This window comes from Pinus tabuliformis, chromosome 4_2 (assembly GCF_031772625.1).
Source record: "Pinus tabuliformis cultivar Carrire ecotype Pingquan chromosome 4_2, CPIR1, whole genome shotgun sequence".
Classification (NCBI taxonomy): domain Eukaryota; kingdom Viridiplantae; phylum Streptophyta; class Pinopsida; order Pinales; family Pinaceae; genus Pinus; species Pinus tabuliformis.
Window position 1 is genome coordinate 507,755,759 of NC_142304.1, and position 17,443 is coordinate 507,773,201.

Here is a 17,443-nt window from a genome sequence, read left to right on the forward strand (position 1 = left end):
GTTAAAAATAATGTCATTAAAATCAATATTAAAATATTATACCTACCGAGTTAATAATTAAAAGTAAAATCATTTCATTATTTCCCATTCATTTCCATATTTATCATTAATTTTAAATTTTACAATTATCTTAATAATTAATTTTCAAACTTAAAATATTTAATAAAAAATATAATAATGGCTATTTACATTTTCTAACTAAACCGTTCAAAATATCAAACCAAATCATCCTCCCGTTAAATTTGAAACTAAGGTTACTTCCTTTAGCTTTATAATGATCTTTGCCATAATGGGATCTCCTTACATGGAACCATAATTTCACAAGATTGAAATTGATAAACTTGGTGTACAATATTGAAATTATTAAACTTCGTCTACCATAATGGGATTTGTTTACCTGGAATCATAATTTCACTAGCTTGAAGTTGTTAAACTTGGTCCACTATAGTTTTTTTCATTTTTTTTCCATAATGAGGATTTGTTTGCATTGGAACCATATTTTTTAGGCTTTAATTTTTTTGGGGAGAGGGATCTTAATGGGATACATTTACATTGAACCATACTTCATAGATATGAAATTGTTAGATTTGGTCTAACATTAGTATTATTATTAAGATTTGGTTGACATTTCGAACTAATTAATGTGGTTTATCTTCTAAAAAATCAATCAATTTTAAGGAATAAATGATATGGATGCATCATTGACCAGAATTAATTTTTGAAAATTAGTCGTTGGTAAATTAGTTAATAAGGTAAGTAAAATATTGTTTAAAAATTAGAGGTAAAAAGTTATCTATTTTTTTTTTTCTCGTTAAGACTATGCTATTCTATTATGTACATAAACAGGAAAACAGTTACAGTCATGAGTTCAAGTTGCCAGAGGCCGAGGATGGCACTCTGGACTGACAGTGATCAAAAAAACCACCCATGCAGGGTACCCTCCATCACTTCACCCGCGCAGGGGCAACACCATCGAGACTAAACACCCACACAGGGGCGACAACACTGAGACTGAACACCCACGCAGGGGCACCATTACTGAGACAGGTTACCCACGCAGGGGCTTTAAACCATTGAGGAATAGTGAAAGCAAAATTGGTCAACCAACGCAGGGGAAAATAAGAGAAAAAGAAGACCTTCATCAAGATCCCTTGCAGGGGCATAGACAGACATTGAACTATATAATTCTCGAGCCAAACAAGGACACCCAAAACATACATTAAGCCATTGTAGCGAAAGTAGCAATTCGAAGAAAAACCTGAGCATTGTCTGAGGGGAAGAGCCTGATCGAGCGGACGACTATTCGTCCGGCTCTTCTTCATAGATCCAGCATGTTCCTTCCGGGGGAGGGCCCCAATCGACCTTGGCCTTTCCTGAAGAAGACGCTGGTTGAATCGATGGTGGGACGATGTCCGGCCCTGGGCGTCCCTCTGACTGTCCCTCCGCATCCCTGGAGCTTTCAGCCTAATGAACTTGTGTGCGGGGTTGCTCCCCGATCTCCTTTTTCGGTTCCTCCAGAAATAGGACCGAGACATGAGCGTTAATATTAGAGTTTCCCTGGGCGCTGCTGAAGGAGAATATCGCGGTTCCAAACGCAGGTAGCGGGGCGGAGCCCAAATCAGGAATACTAGAATCCATAAACTGGCTCGACTGGATGGGATGAGCCTCAGCAACTTGGTGGCATAGACAACGGCAGCATCGTGAGGGTGGATTTGCGACTGAGGGGCGTGAAGTTCCGCCTCTGCCAGAGCCTCGACGGCTGATGAGACGCTGTCGAGGTTTGACCATGTTTTCCCTGAAAGCGGGTAAGCGTAACAGAGCTGGGAAAGAGGAGATGGAGGGTGTGAAACCGCCGTCACCCGCCTTTGCAGCCCTGAAACCACCTTCAATTGCCGAAGGGACCTCTTGAACCTGAGCTCTGAGAGCCGACGACCAAAATCCCAATTCCAAAATCCGAACTCGACCCGATGCAAAACATTCCAAACTCTTGCCATTTTTATGCTCCTATGCTCTCTCTCGATCCTCGTATGCCATAACTGCACCCTGAGACTGTAAATGAAGCCCAGACAAGGCAATGAATTGTCGTCCCTTCGCACATCAGCACTCACGCTTGCAATCCAGGGCGACGGATCGCAGTTAATGCTTGTCTCATGCTTGGGGCCGCCCATGGTAACCAGGTGGCATTCCATTCTCCGCGATCGTGTCACCCGCATCCGGGGGGTAAAAAGTTATCTATTAAATATATATTTAGTTAAAAATTAGCTCTTACTTTATTTGGTATAAGTTAGCAGCTAATAATATTTTATAAATTGATAATATATATTATCTCTCTTCATAATTAGTTATTAAAACATTAGAATAAACTATTTTATTTACTCCGAAATATATAATATTCTTGGCCTCCGACTTTAAATAATATTGTCTTACCTTATCAATTAATTATTAAAATATTGGAATAAAATATTTTATAACAACTGGTTTTTAAATAAATATATAATATTTTAATAGATAACTCCTTACCTCAGATTTTGTATAATATTTTACTTACCTTATTAATTAATTATTAAAATATTGGATTAAAATATTTCATATTTATTTATTCCTAACAGCTAGTTTTTAAATAAATATATAATATTTTAGTAGATAACTCCTTACCTCTGATTTCTAAATAATATTTGACGTGCCTTATTAAATAATTAATTATTAAAATAATGGTATTAAATATTTTATATTTATATTTATTCCTAACAGCTAGTTTTTAACTAATATATATTATTTTAATAGATAAGTCCTTACCTCTAATTTTTAAATAATATTTTACTTACCTTATTAACTAATTTACCAACGACTAATTTTCAACAACTTGTTCTTGGCAATGATATATTCATACTATTTATTCCTTACAATCCATTGATTCTTCAGTGCGTCTTGAGGATAAACCACATTAGTTGGTCGACCAAATCCTAATAATGTGATTAATCCGAAAGACATCTATCTACATTATGGATCACAAAAGTCTTAGATCTAATATTATTATTACTTTTAATAATTTTTCTTTCCACCCTCACTATTTTGTATTTTGATTTTCCAACTCATGCCTAATATTATCAAAACTTTATGTAATGCAAGGAGGATGAGATATGAATGAATTCAATTTATTTTTGAATGGCATAGAAGAATGAATTTAATTTATTTTTAAATTTAAATAATGCCTAAATTTAAATGTTATTATTTTTTAAAAATTTAATGATTTAATTTGTGGTAATGGGCTTCCTAACTCAATATGAAAGACCATTGCCCTATCTTGTTATGTTACATAAACATTTTAACTTAGTGAAATTACACAAAAATAAAACTAAAAATAAAATAAAATAATTAATTAATTTTTAAATTAATAACTAAACCAATCTAGATCTATCTTAATTCTATATCTACCAAGTACTAAAAGGAATCAATTCTCTTTTCACTCTAAAGGAGGATTGCACCAAGATAAATCTAATAAATATTATAATTTTGTATAATAATTTTTAATAAAAAAGCAAAATTTAAAAAAAAAAAATCAAATAATTTTTTCAATTTAATAAATTAAATTATAATTTAATAAATAATAAGTATCTTTATCATTAATTTTCTAATTATTTAATAATCAACATAACATTGGTTTCCTAACCTTTGATTTATAATATCTTAATATTATATAATCTACTAAAATGAATTAATGCCCTATAAATTATGATGTTGACATAATTTTATCTTTTAATTTTTGAAAATATATAAATATGACACTTTTTACTAATTTTAAAAATTTAAATATTGTAACATACCATATATATATATACATAGGCGTAGTTTAACTTATAGACAAAATAATTAAATTTTAAAAATCTCTCCTGGATTTTGATTAAATTAACTAGAAAAATGATCGTGAAAAAAGTCATTTCCTCTATAAGTTAGACTATATATATAGACAAAATGGTCGAAATAACAAGATTTTAAAAATCTTTGCTCGAATGTGATTAAATTAACTAGAAAAATAGTCGTGAAAAAGGTCATTTAGTCTATAAGTTAGACTATATATATAATATAACTTGTAGACAAAATGGTATTTTTCATGAGAATCAAACTAGAAAAATGGTCATGAAAAAGGTCATTTAGTCTATAAGTTAGACTATAAATATAATATAACTTGTAGACAAAATGGTCTTTTTCACGAAAATCTAATGATACTTTTTCAAGCAGGATTATGATTTTTTGTTATTAGAAATACATTTTTGAATGCATAAATCGATTCAACACTTTCAAAAACCAATGGGGCACTCTAATTCTATTAATAAAACAACTTAAACTCAATTTTTTTAAACCTTTGTCGGATTTTGGTTAAATTTAACCAAAGAAAATGCCCTTAAAAAGGTAATTTCTTCTATCAGTTATACTATATATATATATATATATATATATGGACTCAGTACTTACTTGACAAATAAAAAGACGAATGTCGGGATAACTCTCTCACTAAGAGACGCGAACCACGACCACTGCTCAGGTCTTCATTTTCACCTTATACTCTCCAAGATCTTTTGAGAATTACAGAACTGTCCTCAGACAAGTGGCCCAACAGGCTTCTATATAAAAACAAGCAAAAATATGCATACCATGTGAATAACAACATCAGCGGGCTCGTTCTGAACGATGCTCCTTCTTTGTTAAAAACACTTATTTATAGACCAGAGAAGTCTCTTCGGATCTGAAATCCGGATTTGAAACCTAAACTAAGCATCTAGAATGATTGAGGGTCTTGTCAGGATTCGTACCCACACAGTGTCTACCCAATCTTTCTTTTACAAAAGTAAATATTCTTATGTACAATTTTATTCACTATGACTGTAGTCACAGATGCATGGATCCATTCCACAGTTGTTGCAAGTCTTACCGGCATCTTCCGCCTTTTGTCTTTCTAGAGCCTCTAGAATATATTCGATATCCACTTCCTCTAGAATGGGGTCCGGCTGAGCATCTTCGTACCATGGTGGTACCGGATCAATTTCTTTAGTTTTTGATGATTGTCTAGTTTCGATCTTTTTTATTTTCCCATAATGTCGTTTCTTTCTTTTTTGCATAGGGCATCTGCATGTGCTAGGTTGTCTACTTCGAAACTTTGAATCCAGCTTTTATCAACATTCAGATGTTTGACATGATTAACAGGTAATTCTATTCCAGCAAGATCAGATAAATCAATTTCTTTATTAATTGAGTGTTTTATGATTTTATCCATTGCATACATTGCAGATTTAGGTCTTTTCCTCTAAGCCACTAATTATCAAATATGACATGGCTACAACTTCCTGAGGTTAACATCAAGCAGATCAAACAAAATGTATCATCATTCCAATTTCCTGAACAAATTATTAAAGTGATTAAAGATTTGACATTGATAATTAATCTGATTGTTCTATATTTTCTAATTATTCGTTTTGCTTCTTGGATAATTGCCTTTTTGTGAGATAATGCTTTTTCTGGAAAGGTTCAAAACCATTCTGAAACATATTGAATTAATTGTTTATTGTAAACCAGTCTGAAGGCTCTTGCTGATGTTCCTGCTTTTTCCCATAATTGATCAAATGGGTTAAATGATAAATCATCTGTTAAACCAATGGTTTCCCATGGTGTAGATGTCATCCTTAAATATTTTAGAGATCTTTCAATGTTTTGAGATATTCATATCTCTCTCTTTTTTGTGCATCTTCCATCTTTTATTATCAAGTCAGCATGAGATTCCAGAATATTAAACATGGGAAAGTTGTCCTCTGCTTCATAGTCTTCTCCCTAACTTTGATAGAAAGCCCGATTTAATTATTCCCAAAAATTTGGGATTCTTATTGACCTAAGCCATTTTGTTATTTCTTCTTGGATAGGAATATTTTCTTGATCTAATAATTTGGCTGAATTATATATCCCCATTCCAAAATCTACACATTTGACTAACTGAGAATAGTTGATGATTTTTAGAACCCGTATCATTTGTGGTGTCCATGTGATAGACCACATACTTGTAAGTAATCTGAATAATATTTTTACCTTCATCCCTTCATAGGGATAAATATTGCACCGTTTTTCCCTGATTCCTAATTGTGTATTGATGTTCTTTGTTTTATAACCTCTGATTTTGTTAATCCATTCATTTCTTCTAATTCTCATTCCTCCTAACCTTTTTATTTCATCTGTAAGCTGTGGTATTTGTTGTTCTAAATCTTGAAGCCTTTGTGCTAATGTTTTTTGGCTATCTTCTATTCCCGACATCTCAAAAGGAGAATTTGATTGAGTATGAAATCTGAATCTGAACATCTTGTTCATTTCTCTTGTTAACACATCTCCTAATCAATTTGAGTTTCCTAGTATCCATTGAACTTCAAATTCATACTGTTGGAACCATATTTGCCAAGATAGTAATCTACCTCTAGCCATTTGCCGTACAATTTTTGCATTTAAGAAAAATTGAAAATTCTTGCAATCTGTTCTGATTATAAATTTAACAGGTGCAAGATATAATTCAAAGTTCTGGATTCCATTGAATATAGCCAAAGTTTCTTTTTCTGCTGTGAAATAATTCTTTTGACTAGGATAAAACTCACCTAATTTATATGCACTAATATGTTCTTCTTGATTTTCTCCTTTTTCAAGCAATACCGCTCCCCAGTATTCATTTGATGCATATGTATGAAGAATTAATTGTCTTGTCCCTGGAGATTTGAGTTTTGGCAGGCTCTGTGCTTCCTTTTTTATCTGTTGTACTGATTTGATTTCTAAACTACTCCATCCGCCATTCAAGTGTTTTCTAATAGCTTCTATTTTTTCAGATAATTTAGGAATATATTTATGTACATAATTTAGAATTCCCAAAAATCTTTGGATCTGATTTTTGTCTTGTAATTCATATGGGAAACTAGATATCTTCCGTATAATGTGGGGCTGCATCTGAATTTGTCCATTGATGACGATTATTCCTAGAAGCTCAATAGTTTCTTTGAACAATTCTATTTTTCGATATGATAATACAACCCCATGTGCTTCCACTTCTTTTATAAATATATATAGATGGAGAATATGTTCTTCAATATTTTCATTATGAATTAATATGTCATCAATATATACGATTATGAAATCATACCTGCTAAAAATGTTGTCCATTCGTCGTTGAAAGAAAGCAGGTGCATTTTTTAGACTAAACGGAACTACATTCCATTGGAAGAAATCGATCAGGCAAGTGAAAGTTGTTTTGTGCCGATCTTCTAGTTTAATCTGTATTTGATAATATCCGCTCTTCATATCAAATTTTGAGAAGATCTTTGACTTCGGTATCTTCTGCCTCTTGCCTTGGTAGTGGATATTTGAAGTCCTTTGTGATTACATTAAGTGGTTTATAATTGATTACCATTCAGATTTTCCCCTTACCACTTCTGCATGATTTCTAACAATGAAAGATGAGCACGAATATTGAGATGTAGATTCTTCAATTAAATTGAGTTTGAGAAGTTCCTTTACCTGAGCTTTCATTTCTTGTTCATCTTGAGGTGTGCATGGAATAACACCTCCTTGCACTTCGTTATCATGGAGTGTTTCAATGTCATTGGACTTGTTTTGTCCCAAAATTCTTAGGGATCACTGTAACAAAATTTGAGTAACTTTTTTTGGATTTATTTTTGTTCGTCTGACCAACTTTATTCTCTGATAGCTTTATTAAGATGATGTTGTTTTTTGTTGTGCTTCATATGTTTGCAATACTTCTTGCCAATCATTTCTATCTTTTTCTAGTTTTCTCATTTTTTGTTTTTTGTTAGTTTTTCTGTTTTTTACATCTCATTCCGCTAAAGAAATTCTATTTACACAGACTGCCTTATTCTTGATGTTGCAGATGATTTTATCTTTAGCTCTTGTCATTGGGAGGACTGATGTTATAAAGGGCATGCCCAATATCAGACTGGTTGACTAATCGTAATACTAGATTGCTGATATTTTTATAATGCTCCCTCCTATCTTCAAAGGAATATTATCTACATAATGGGTGATAGTTACATTACCTCCAATGGTTTCTGAGTTGATTATGTTCCTTAATGGTTTCCATGAGGATTTGAACAAACTTGGCCTAGCCAAATTGTTTGACCCTCCTGAATCGATGAAGGCATCTATTTCAACCCAATATTTACCTTATTGAATTTCTACAGTTATGTACAATAGATCATTTGCTCTGACTATTTTCTTCATCGGGTTCGTTTCAGCTTCTAAATCATACTGTTGCGAGAATTCTGTATTGCTAGAGTAACAATTGTTCCTGGGAACTGGACAAAAACTTGGAGCTTTTGAATATATGTCGTTTACCTTTCCTTTTCCTTTGATTATTGTCAGTTGTGCATGTTTCTCCTCTTCCTCTGATTCTTTTGATATGTCGTCTGTTTCACTGAATTATGTTTGTTTGTACTCGTTTATGGTTTCTGATTCTCATTCTATCTCAAAATTTGATCCAATACAAATATTCATTTTCTGACTTGTATTTAGACCTTCTTCTACTGTGTCTTTTGTTTCAGATAGAATATATACATCAGAGCATTCATCCTCACTATCTACGACAAACCAATTATCTACAAATTCATCCATTTCCATACTTTTTTTTTTTAATTTTGATGAAGTATTTTTAGGACATTTAGGAGCAAAGTGTCCTTTTTTTCTTTCAAATAAAACAACATCCATTTTTGACTCCAACATTTCTTCTTTTTATGTATATGTATTTTGGAAATGGTTTCCTTGGATTTTCTACCCGTTTTATCTTGTATTTCCCAAAACGTCTTTTCTTATGATTTGTTCTTTTCATCGGAGTCCATGGGAGTATTCCTCTACAGCATTCTTGTGATGGTTTAATAGCAATTTGTTGAGCATTTTTCTGCCAGAAAAGATATTTCAGTTTTTTATTACAATGATTTATGAGATCTACCCAATAAATAGCTTGCAACTTTCTATCCCTTTCTTCTAGATCTTTCATTACTAAGTCACCTATGTTGTGTGGTAGTTTTGACAGAAATGTGACTTTAGTCATTAAATCATTGCTTAGCTCTTTTGTTATTACCAGCCTGGAATATTCTTTGGAGAATTCTTCTAATCTTTTGGCATCTTTTAATTCCAGACAAGCCAGATCCACCATTGCATGTTTCTTAGAGTCCTCTAGTTCTATACAGAACTGAGTCCTGAGTAATTTCTCAAAAACTTCTAGTCCTGCCTTTATGACCTCTTCTCTTTCTTCTTGTGGTGGTGTTCTCCACCACATGTAGACTATTCTAGTCATTCTTTTCTCTGCCAAATTAAAGATTGCAGCATTATCTAATTTGGTTGTTATTTTCATTTGCCATAAAGCACCAATCCATACCCTGATCGAGTTTTCTGGGTTGTTTGTATGATCTAAATCTAAAATATAGCCATTGTTATTGGATGCCATTAGATCTTCTTCTACTTTTGGATACTTTGGTACAGAATGGAAAATATGTGCTTTGTTTAGACTGGGTCTGATAAAGCTTGGAAATTTCTTGGTTGCATCTTCTAATTTCAAATCACCTTTTTTAAAACCAAAGAATACCTGTTGCTTTCTACTTAACCCCTCCCCCTCAGAAAAAGACAATACTTCTGTCCTACTGGGTTCAGCAACAGATTGAGAACTTGTAGCTTCAGAATCTTCTTTATGGGATTGCCATATTCTTAAATTTTCAAATGTATTAGATTATGACTTTTTCCTTTTTTATGAGTTCTCTTTTCTTCCTTCTTGATGTTGGACCCAGTACTTACTTGACAAATAGAAATATGAACGCGGGGCTAACTCTCTCACCGAGAGACGAGAACCATGACCACTCCTCAGGTCTTAATTTTTGCCTTATACTCTCCAAGGCCTTTTGAGAATTACAGAATTGTCCTCACAAGCAGCCCAACAAGCTTCTATATTAAATCAACCAAAAATATACATACCATGTGAATAACAACATTAGACGGCCCGTTCTGAACGATGCTCCTTCTTTGTTAAAAACACTTATTTACAGACCCGAGAAGTCTCTTCGGATCTGAAATACGGATTTGAAACCTAAACTAAGCATCTAGAATGATTGAGGGTCTTGCCGGGAATTGTACCCGCACAATGTCTACTCAATCTTTCTTTTACAAAAGTAAATATTCTTATGTACAATTTTATTCACTGTGACTGTAGTCACAGATGCACGGATCTATTCCACAGTCATTGCAAGTCTTATCGGCATCTTCTGCCTTTTGTCTTTCTAAAGCCTCTAGAATATATTCAATATCCACTTCCTCTAGAATGGGGTCCGGCTGAGCATCTTCATACCATGGCGGTGCTGGATCAACCTCTTTAGTTTTTGATGATTGTCTGGTTTCAATCTTTTTTTTATTTACCCATCATGTCGTATCTTTCTTTTTTGCATAGGGCATCTGCATGTGCTAGGTTGTCTACTTCAAAACTTTGAATCCAGCTTTTATCAGCATTTAGATGTTTGACATGATTGACAGGTAGTTCTATTCCAGCAAGATCAGAGAAATCGATTTCTTTATTAATTGAGTGTTGTATCCATTGCATACATTGCAAATTTATGTCTTTTCCTCTAAGCCACTGATTATCAAATATGACATGGCTACAGCTTCCTAAGGTTAACATCAAGCAGATCAAACATAATGTATCATCATTCCAATTTCCTGAACAAATTATTAAAGTGATTAAAGATTTGACATTAATAATTAATCTGATTGTTCTATCTTTTCCAATTATTCGTTCTGCTTGGATAGTTGCATTTTTGTGAGATAATGCTTTTTCTAGAAAGGTTTGAAACCATTCTAAAACATCTTGAATTAATTGTTTATTGTAAACCAATCTGAAGGCTCTTGCTGATGTTCCTGCTTTTTCCCATAATTGATCAAATGGGTTAAATGATAAATCATTTGTTAAACCAATGGTTTCCCATGGTGTAGATGTCATCATTAAATATTTCAGAGGTCTTTCAATGTTTTGAGATATTCGTATCTCTCTTTTTTGTGCATCTTCCATCTTTTATTATCAAGTCAACATGAGGTTCCAGAATATTAAACATGGGAAAGTTGTCATCTGCTTCATAATCTTCTCCCCAACTTTGATATAAAGCCCGATTTAATTCTTCCCAAAAATTTAGGATTCTTAATGACCTAAGCCATTTTGTTATTTCTTCTTGGATAGGAATATTTTCTTGATCTAAGAATTTGGGTGAATTATATATCCCCATTCCAAAATCAACACATTTGACTAATCGATAATAGTTGATGATTTTTAGACACTGTATCATTTGTGGTGTCCATGTGATAGACCACATACTTGTAAGTGATCTGAATAAGATTTTTACCTTCATCCCTTCACAGGGATAAATTTTACAGAGTTCGTCCCTAATTCCTACTTACGTACTGATGTTCTTTGTTTTATAACCTCTGATTTTGTTAATCCATTCATTTCTTCTCATTCTCATTCCTACCATCCTCTTTATTTCATCTGTAATCTGTGGTATTTGTTGTTCTAAAACTTGAAGCCCTTGTTTGGTTATCTTCTATTCCCAGCATCTTAAAAGGAGAATTTGGTTGAGTATGAAATCTGAATCTGAACATCTTATTCATTTATATTGTTAACACATCTGCTAACGAATTTGAGTTTTCTAGTATCCATTGAACTTCAAATTCATACTGTTGGAACCATATTTGCCAGGATAGTAATCTGCCTCTAGCCATTTGCCGTCCAATTTTTGCATTTAAGAAAAATTGAAAATTCTTGCAATCTATTCTGATTATAAATTTAGCAGGTGCAAGATATAATTCAAATTTCTGGATTCCACTGAATATAGCCAAAGTTTCTTTTTCTGCTGTGAAATAATTCTTCTGACTAGGAGAAAACTCACTTGATTTATATGCACTGATTTGTTCTTCTTGATTTTCTCCCTTTTCAAGCAATATTGATCCCCAGTATTCATCTGGTGCATCTGTATGAAGAATTAATTGTCTTGTTCCTTGAGGTTTGAGTTTCGGCAGGCTCCGTGCTTCCTTTTCTATCTGTTGTACTGATTTGGTCGCTAAACTGCTCCATCCGCCATTCAAGTGCTTTCTAATAGCTTCTGTTTTTTTAGATAATTTAGGAATATATTTATGTACATAGTTTAGAATTCCCAAAAATATTTGGATTTGATTTTTGTCTTGTAATTCATCTGGGAAACTAGTTATCTTCTGTACAATGTGGGGTGCATCTCAATTTGTCCATTGATGACGATTATTCCTAGAAACTCAATAGTTTCTTTAAACAATTATATTTTTCGATCTGATAATACAATCCCATGTGCATCCACTTCTTTTATGAATATATACAGATGGAGAATATGTTCTTCAATATAATCACTATGAATTAATATTGTTAAGGGATAAATTCCCCTAGGGTCTTGGGTTGATACCCTAGCAGATCATAGGTTATCTACACAGAGAAACACACACATTCCACACAGCCATGATTCTAATATAAACAAACTAAATGAAGAGAGGTGCACCTGGGGGTCCTTCGTTTGGGAAGATCCAGCAAGGGTCCAAACCCTCTAGGAGTTCCTTTCGCTCCTTCAACCTGCAAAACAATCAATTCAAGAAATTACAGCAGTATATGGACCAAGCATCATAAAGAAATCATCTTCATAACATATGGAAAGGTATTTAAGGAATTTAGACTTCTGTGATCCATAACATTGTCTAGAAATCTTCGGCAAAATCACATAATCAACCTTTTGTCGACGCGTTTCGAACCAACCAGTGTGGTTCATCGTCAGGACAAGTTGAAGAACCAATCTGGCTTAGCTCGAATAAATATAGTGTGCAGAGACTCCAACGGCTAAAATTCTAACGGCTAATTTGACCTAAAGAACCTGGTCAAATCACTTAAAAAAGTTAATTAATATTTTTCTAAAAATTGGTAAAAAAAAGGAATTCATTTGTTAATTTAAAATAAATAGATATATTATTAATATTATTTCTATTAATAGAATCTATAGTATAAATGGTTAAATGATTTATTATAATTTATTATTTAAAAAATTGAATAATAATAAATTCATTTAAAAATAGATATATTATTAATATTATTTCAAATCTCTAGTATAATATTAATATTATAATGGTCATTACTATTTATTATTTAATATTAATAATAAATATATATAATATTAAAATGTTAGTTAAATAGATATATTATTAATCTTGTTTCAAATATTAAGAGAATCTATAGTATGATACTTCATATTTTAATTATAATGGTCATTATATAATATATATTAAATGATTTATTATTATTCAATTATTATATGGTAATAAATCACTACTATTTTTATAATTTAGTTACATTAGGTAATTATGTAATAACTTAATGGTCCATTGGTAAGTTCTTTAAAATATATCATATTCATTATTTAAATATAATGGTCATTAAATTAAGTTATATAAAGTAATATAAGTTATGGTAAACTAAATAATGGTAAACTAAAAATAATGGTCCTAATAAACTATATCTTCATATAACCTATATTAATTAATATTCCCAAATTATTTAAATACAATAAATAGTATTAAATTACTATTATAATATAGTTACAATCGGTAACAGTGTATATAATTATTTAAATTTAAGGGTCCAAAGGTAAACCAGATCATCATTTTTACTAATTATTTAAGTTTATTAATAATCTATATTTACTTAATAAATTATAATTCTAATATTATAAATAGTATTCAAGTTAAATCATTATTATGTAAATACCATAATTCAAGTATATGTTTCTTAATAATAGCATATCCATATTATATCATATATTTCTAATACTTTGTTGTTTATCATTTGAACCTCTTATAATTAATTTAGTAATTTATATCCATTAAATTATCAGTACAAGGCAATGAAGAAGAATTAAAAACCTATGCAAAGAAACTAATCTAATTTAAAATCACCCCTGGGATAAGGTTAATACTATAATTAGCCCGAAATTACTTAATAACAATTAACTAAATCCTGCACTCCAAAACCCGCCAAAAACAGAACTCGAGGACAGGGAAGACAGAAACCCTGAGACCTAACAAAAGGGGAATGAGGAGGCTAGGAAGACAAGGCTGGGACCCAGCAACGACTAATCTTCCAGCCATCATCCCTATTAAGATTGTTCGGCCTTTTCTCAATCTCCAGGGCCTCTCTAAACTTTCGATGGTGAAACTGCGCAACTTTGGCAATGACTTGAGCATCTTCTATACAGACATGATGCATAGTCTTCCCCGCATGCTCAGCCAGGGCTGAGGACTTGGTCCTACCATGTCTTAAGTCAGCCGAATGCTCGCTAATCCGTTGATTGATCGAGCGACCAGTCTCACCAATATAAGGGGCCCCACAGGAACAGGGAATGGCATAGACGCCCTTCATCTCCTTAGGGTCAATAGGATCTTTCACAGACCTGAGGGAGCTACGGATAGTGCGGAGAGGTCTAAAGGTTGCGGGCACATCATACTTCCTCAGAACCCTCGCAATCCTATCTGTGGTCCCTTGGATGTAAGGAAGGTTCACACCGAGGAAATGGTCTTTAGGGACTCTTCGGATTGAAGGCTCCTTCTTGGCCCTGAGGAAGGCTTTTCGACCCAGGTGCCTATTGTAACCATTCTTCTAAAAGACATCAAGGAGATGAGCCTTCTCCGCTTCCAGGCTCTCCTCATCCGAAATTCTTACAGCACGTGTGGCCAGCGTGCTAAGAACCCCTAACTTCTGAGCGGGGAAATGATGCGAAGACGCATGCAAGTATTGTTCAGTATGCGTCTTCTTTCTAAACACCTGATGAGAGAAGGAACCATCCACCTTCTTAGAGATGAGAACATCCAAGAACGGAAGACAACCATTATCTTCTTTTTTCCATCGTGAATTTTATGGCGGCGGACTGGTTATTGAGGTGACTGAAGAAACGATCCAGCTCGTCAGGACCATGAGACCAGACAACGCCAGTGTCATCCACGAATCTTTTCCAAAGCTTCGGTAAGAGACGAGAGGAGGCCAAAGCCTTAGACTCAAACTCCTCCATGAAGAGATTAGCGACGACAGGGGACAAGGGGGAGCCCATGGCAACTCCGCAAGTCTGCTCATAGAATTCTCCCTCGAAACTGAAAAAGGTGGAGGTAAGGCAAAGCTCAACTAACTTAGCCGTATCAGGGTCAGTTAGCTTATTAATTACCTTCATGGCCTCATTGATAGGAATACAAGTATAAAGAGAGACCACGTCGAAACTTACCAGAATGTCCTCGGGCTCAAGCTTAATTCTCTTAAGATCCTCAATAAAAGAAGCTGAGTCTTTGACAAAGGACTCAGTCTGCCCAACCAAGGGTCTCAACTTTGCCGCGAGGAACTTTGCCAAGAGGTAAGTCGGACCGCCAATGGTATTGACAATGGGCCTCAGGGGGACCCCATCCTTATGGATTTTAGGAAGACCATAAATCCTAGGAGTGATGGGGTTACCCTCAATAAGTTTCTGGGCTAGAGGAATCGTGGAATTGCACGACTTGATCGCAAGAGCGACCGCCCTGGAAACCTTTTTGAGGGGATTTTTCGAAAGCTTCTTATAACTTCCACTATTACAGAGATGGTCAAGCATCTTACTTCTGTAATCCTTTCTATCCAGGATAACGGCAGCCCCACCTTTATCCGCTTTTAAAACCACAACGTCCCGATTTTCGTTCAAGCTCTTCAGAGCCTCAAACTCAGCCTTGCTAATATTGCTACGGGGAGGCTTAGCCCTCCTCAGGGCAACGGCGCAGTCCTGCCTAATTGTGTCTTTAATCTTATCAGGAAGGTTCTTAATGCCATATTCTACATCACAGATGATGTCTTCAACAGGGATTTTTCTGGGAGCTAAGGCAAAATTAAGACCCTTCCTTAAGAGACTAAAAACCGCGGGCGGAAAAGAAAAACTTGACAGATTCACCACCTTATTGTCCTGAGGGAAGGTACTCGAACCACCCTCCTTAATAACACCTTTACAATGAAGGCCATCAAAACCATCTAACACTTTATTAAAATGACCTCTATTATTATTAAAAGCTTTATTAAAATCACACTTCGGAATCTCAACTTTATTATTTATATTATTATATTTATCGTAATTGCCAACGTTAATGATACCATATTGTTTATTTTTTATATTCGAATTAATGCTAACACCCAAATCATTGTTGGGGTCTCCATTACTTATTATATTATTACAACTATAAATCACATCATTATTATCGAAAATGCCATCAAGTCATTGCCAAAGTTGCGCAGTTTCACCATCGAAAGTTTAGAGAGGCCCTGGAGATTGAGAAAAGGCCGAACAATCTTAATAGGGATGATGGCTGGAAGATTAGTCGTTGCTGGGTCCCAGCCTTGTCTTCCTAGCCTCCTCATTCCCCTTTTGTTAGGTCTCAGGGTTTCTGTCTTCCCTGTCCTCGAGTTCTGTTTTTGGCGGGTTTTGGAGTGCAGGATTTAGTTAATTGTTATTAAGTAATTTCGGGCTAATTATAGTATTAACCTTATCCCAGGGGTGATTTTAAATTAGATTAGTTTCTTTGCATAGGTTTTTAATTCTTCTTCATTGCCTTGTACTGATAATTTAATGGATATAAATTACTAAATTAATTATAAGAGGTTCAAATGATAAACAACAAAGTATTAGAAATATATGATATAATATGGATATGCTATTATTAAGAAACATATACTTGAATTATGGTATTTACATAATAATGATTTAACTTGAATACTATTTATAATATTAGAATTATAATTTATTAAGTAAATATAGATTATTAATAAACTTAAATAATTAGTAAAAATGATGATCTGGTTTACCTTTGGACCCTTAAATTTAAATAATTATATACACTGTTACCGATTGTAACTATATTATAATAGTAATTTAATACTATTTATTGTATTTAAATAATTTGGGAATATTAATTAATATAGGTTATATGAAGATATAGTTTATTAGGACCATTATTTTTAGTTTACCATTATTTAGTTTACCATAACTTATATTACTTTATATAACTTAATTTAATGACCATTATATTTAAATAATGAATATGATATATTTTAAAGAACTTACCAATGGACCATTAAGTTATTACATAATTACCTAATGTAACTAAATTATAAAAATAGTAGTGATTTATTACCATATAATAATTGAATAATAATAAATCATTTAATATATATTATATAATGACCATTATAATTAAAATATGAAGTATCATACTATAGATTCTCTTAATATTTGAAACAAGATTAATAATATATCTATTTAACTAACATTTTAATATTATATATATTTATTATTAATATTAA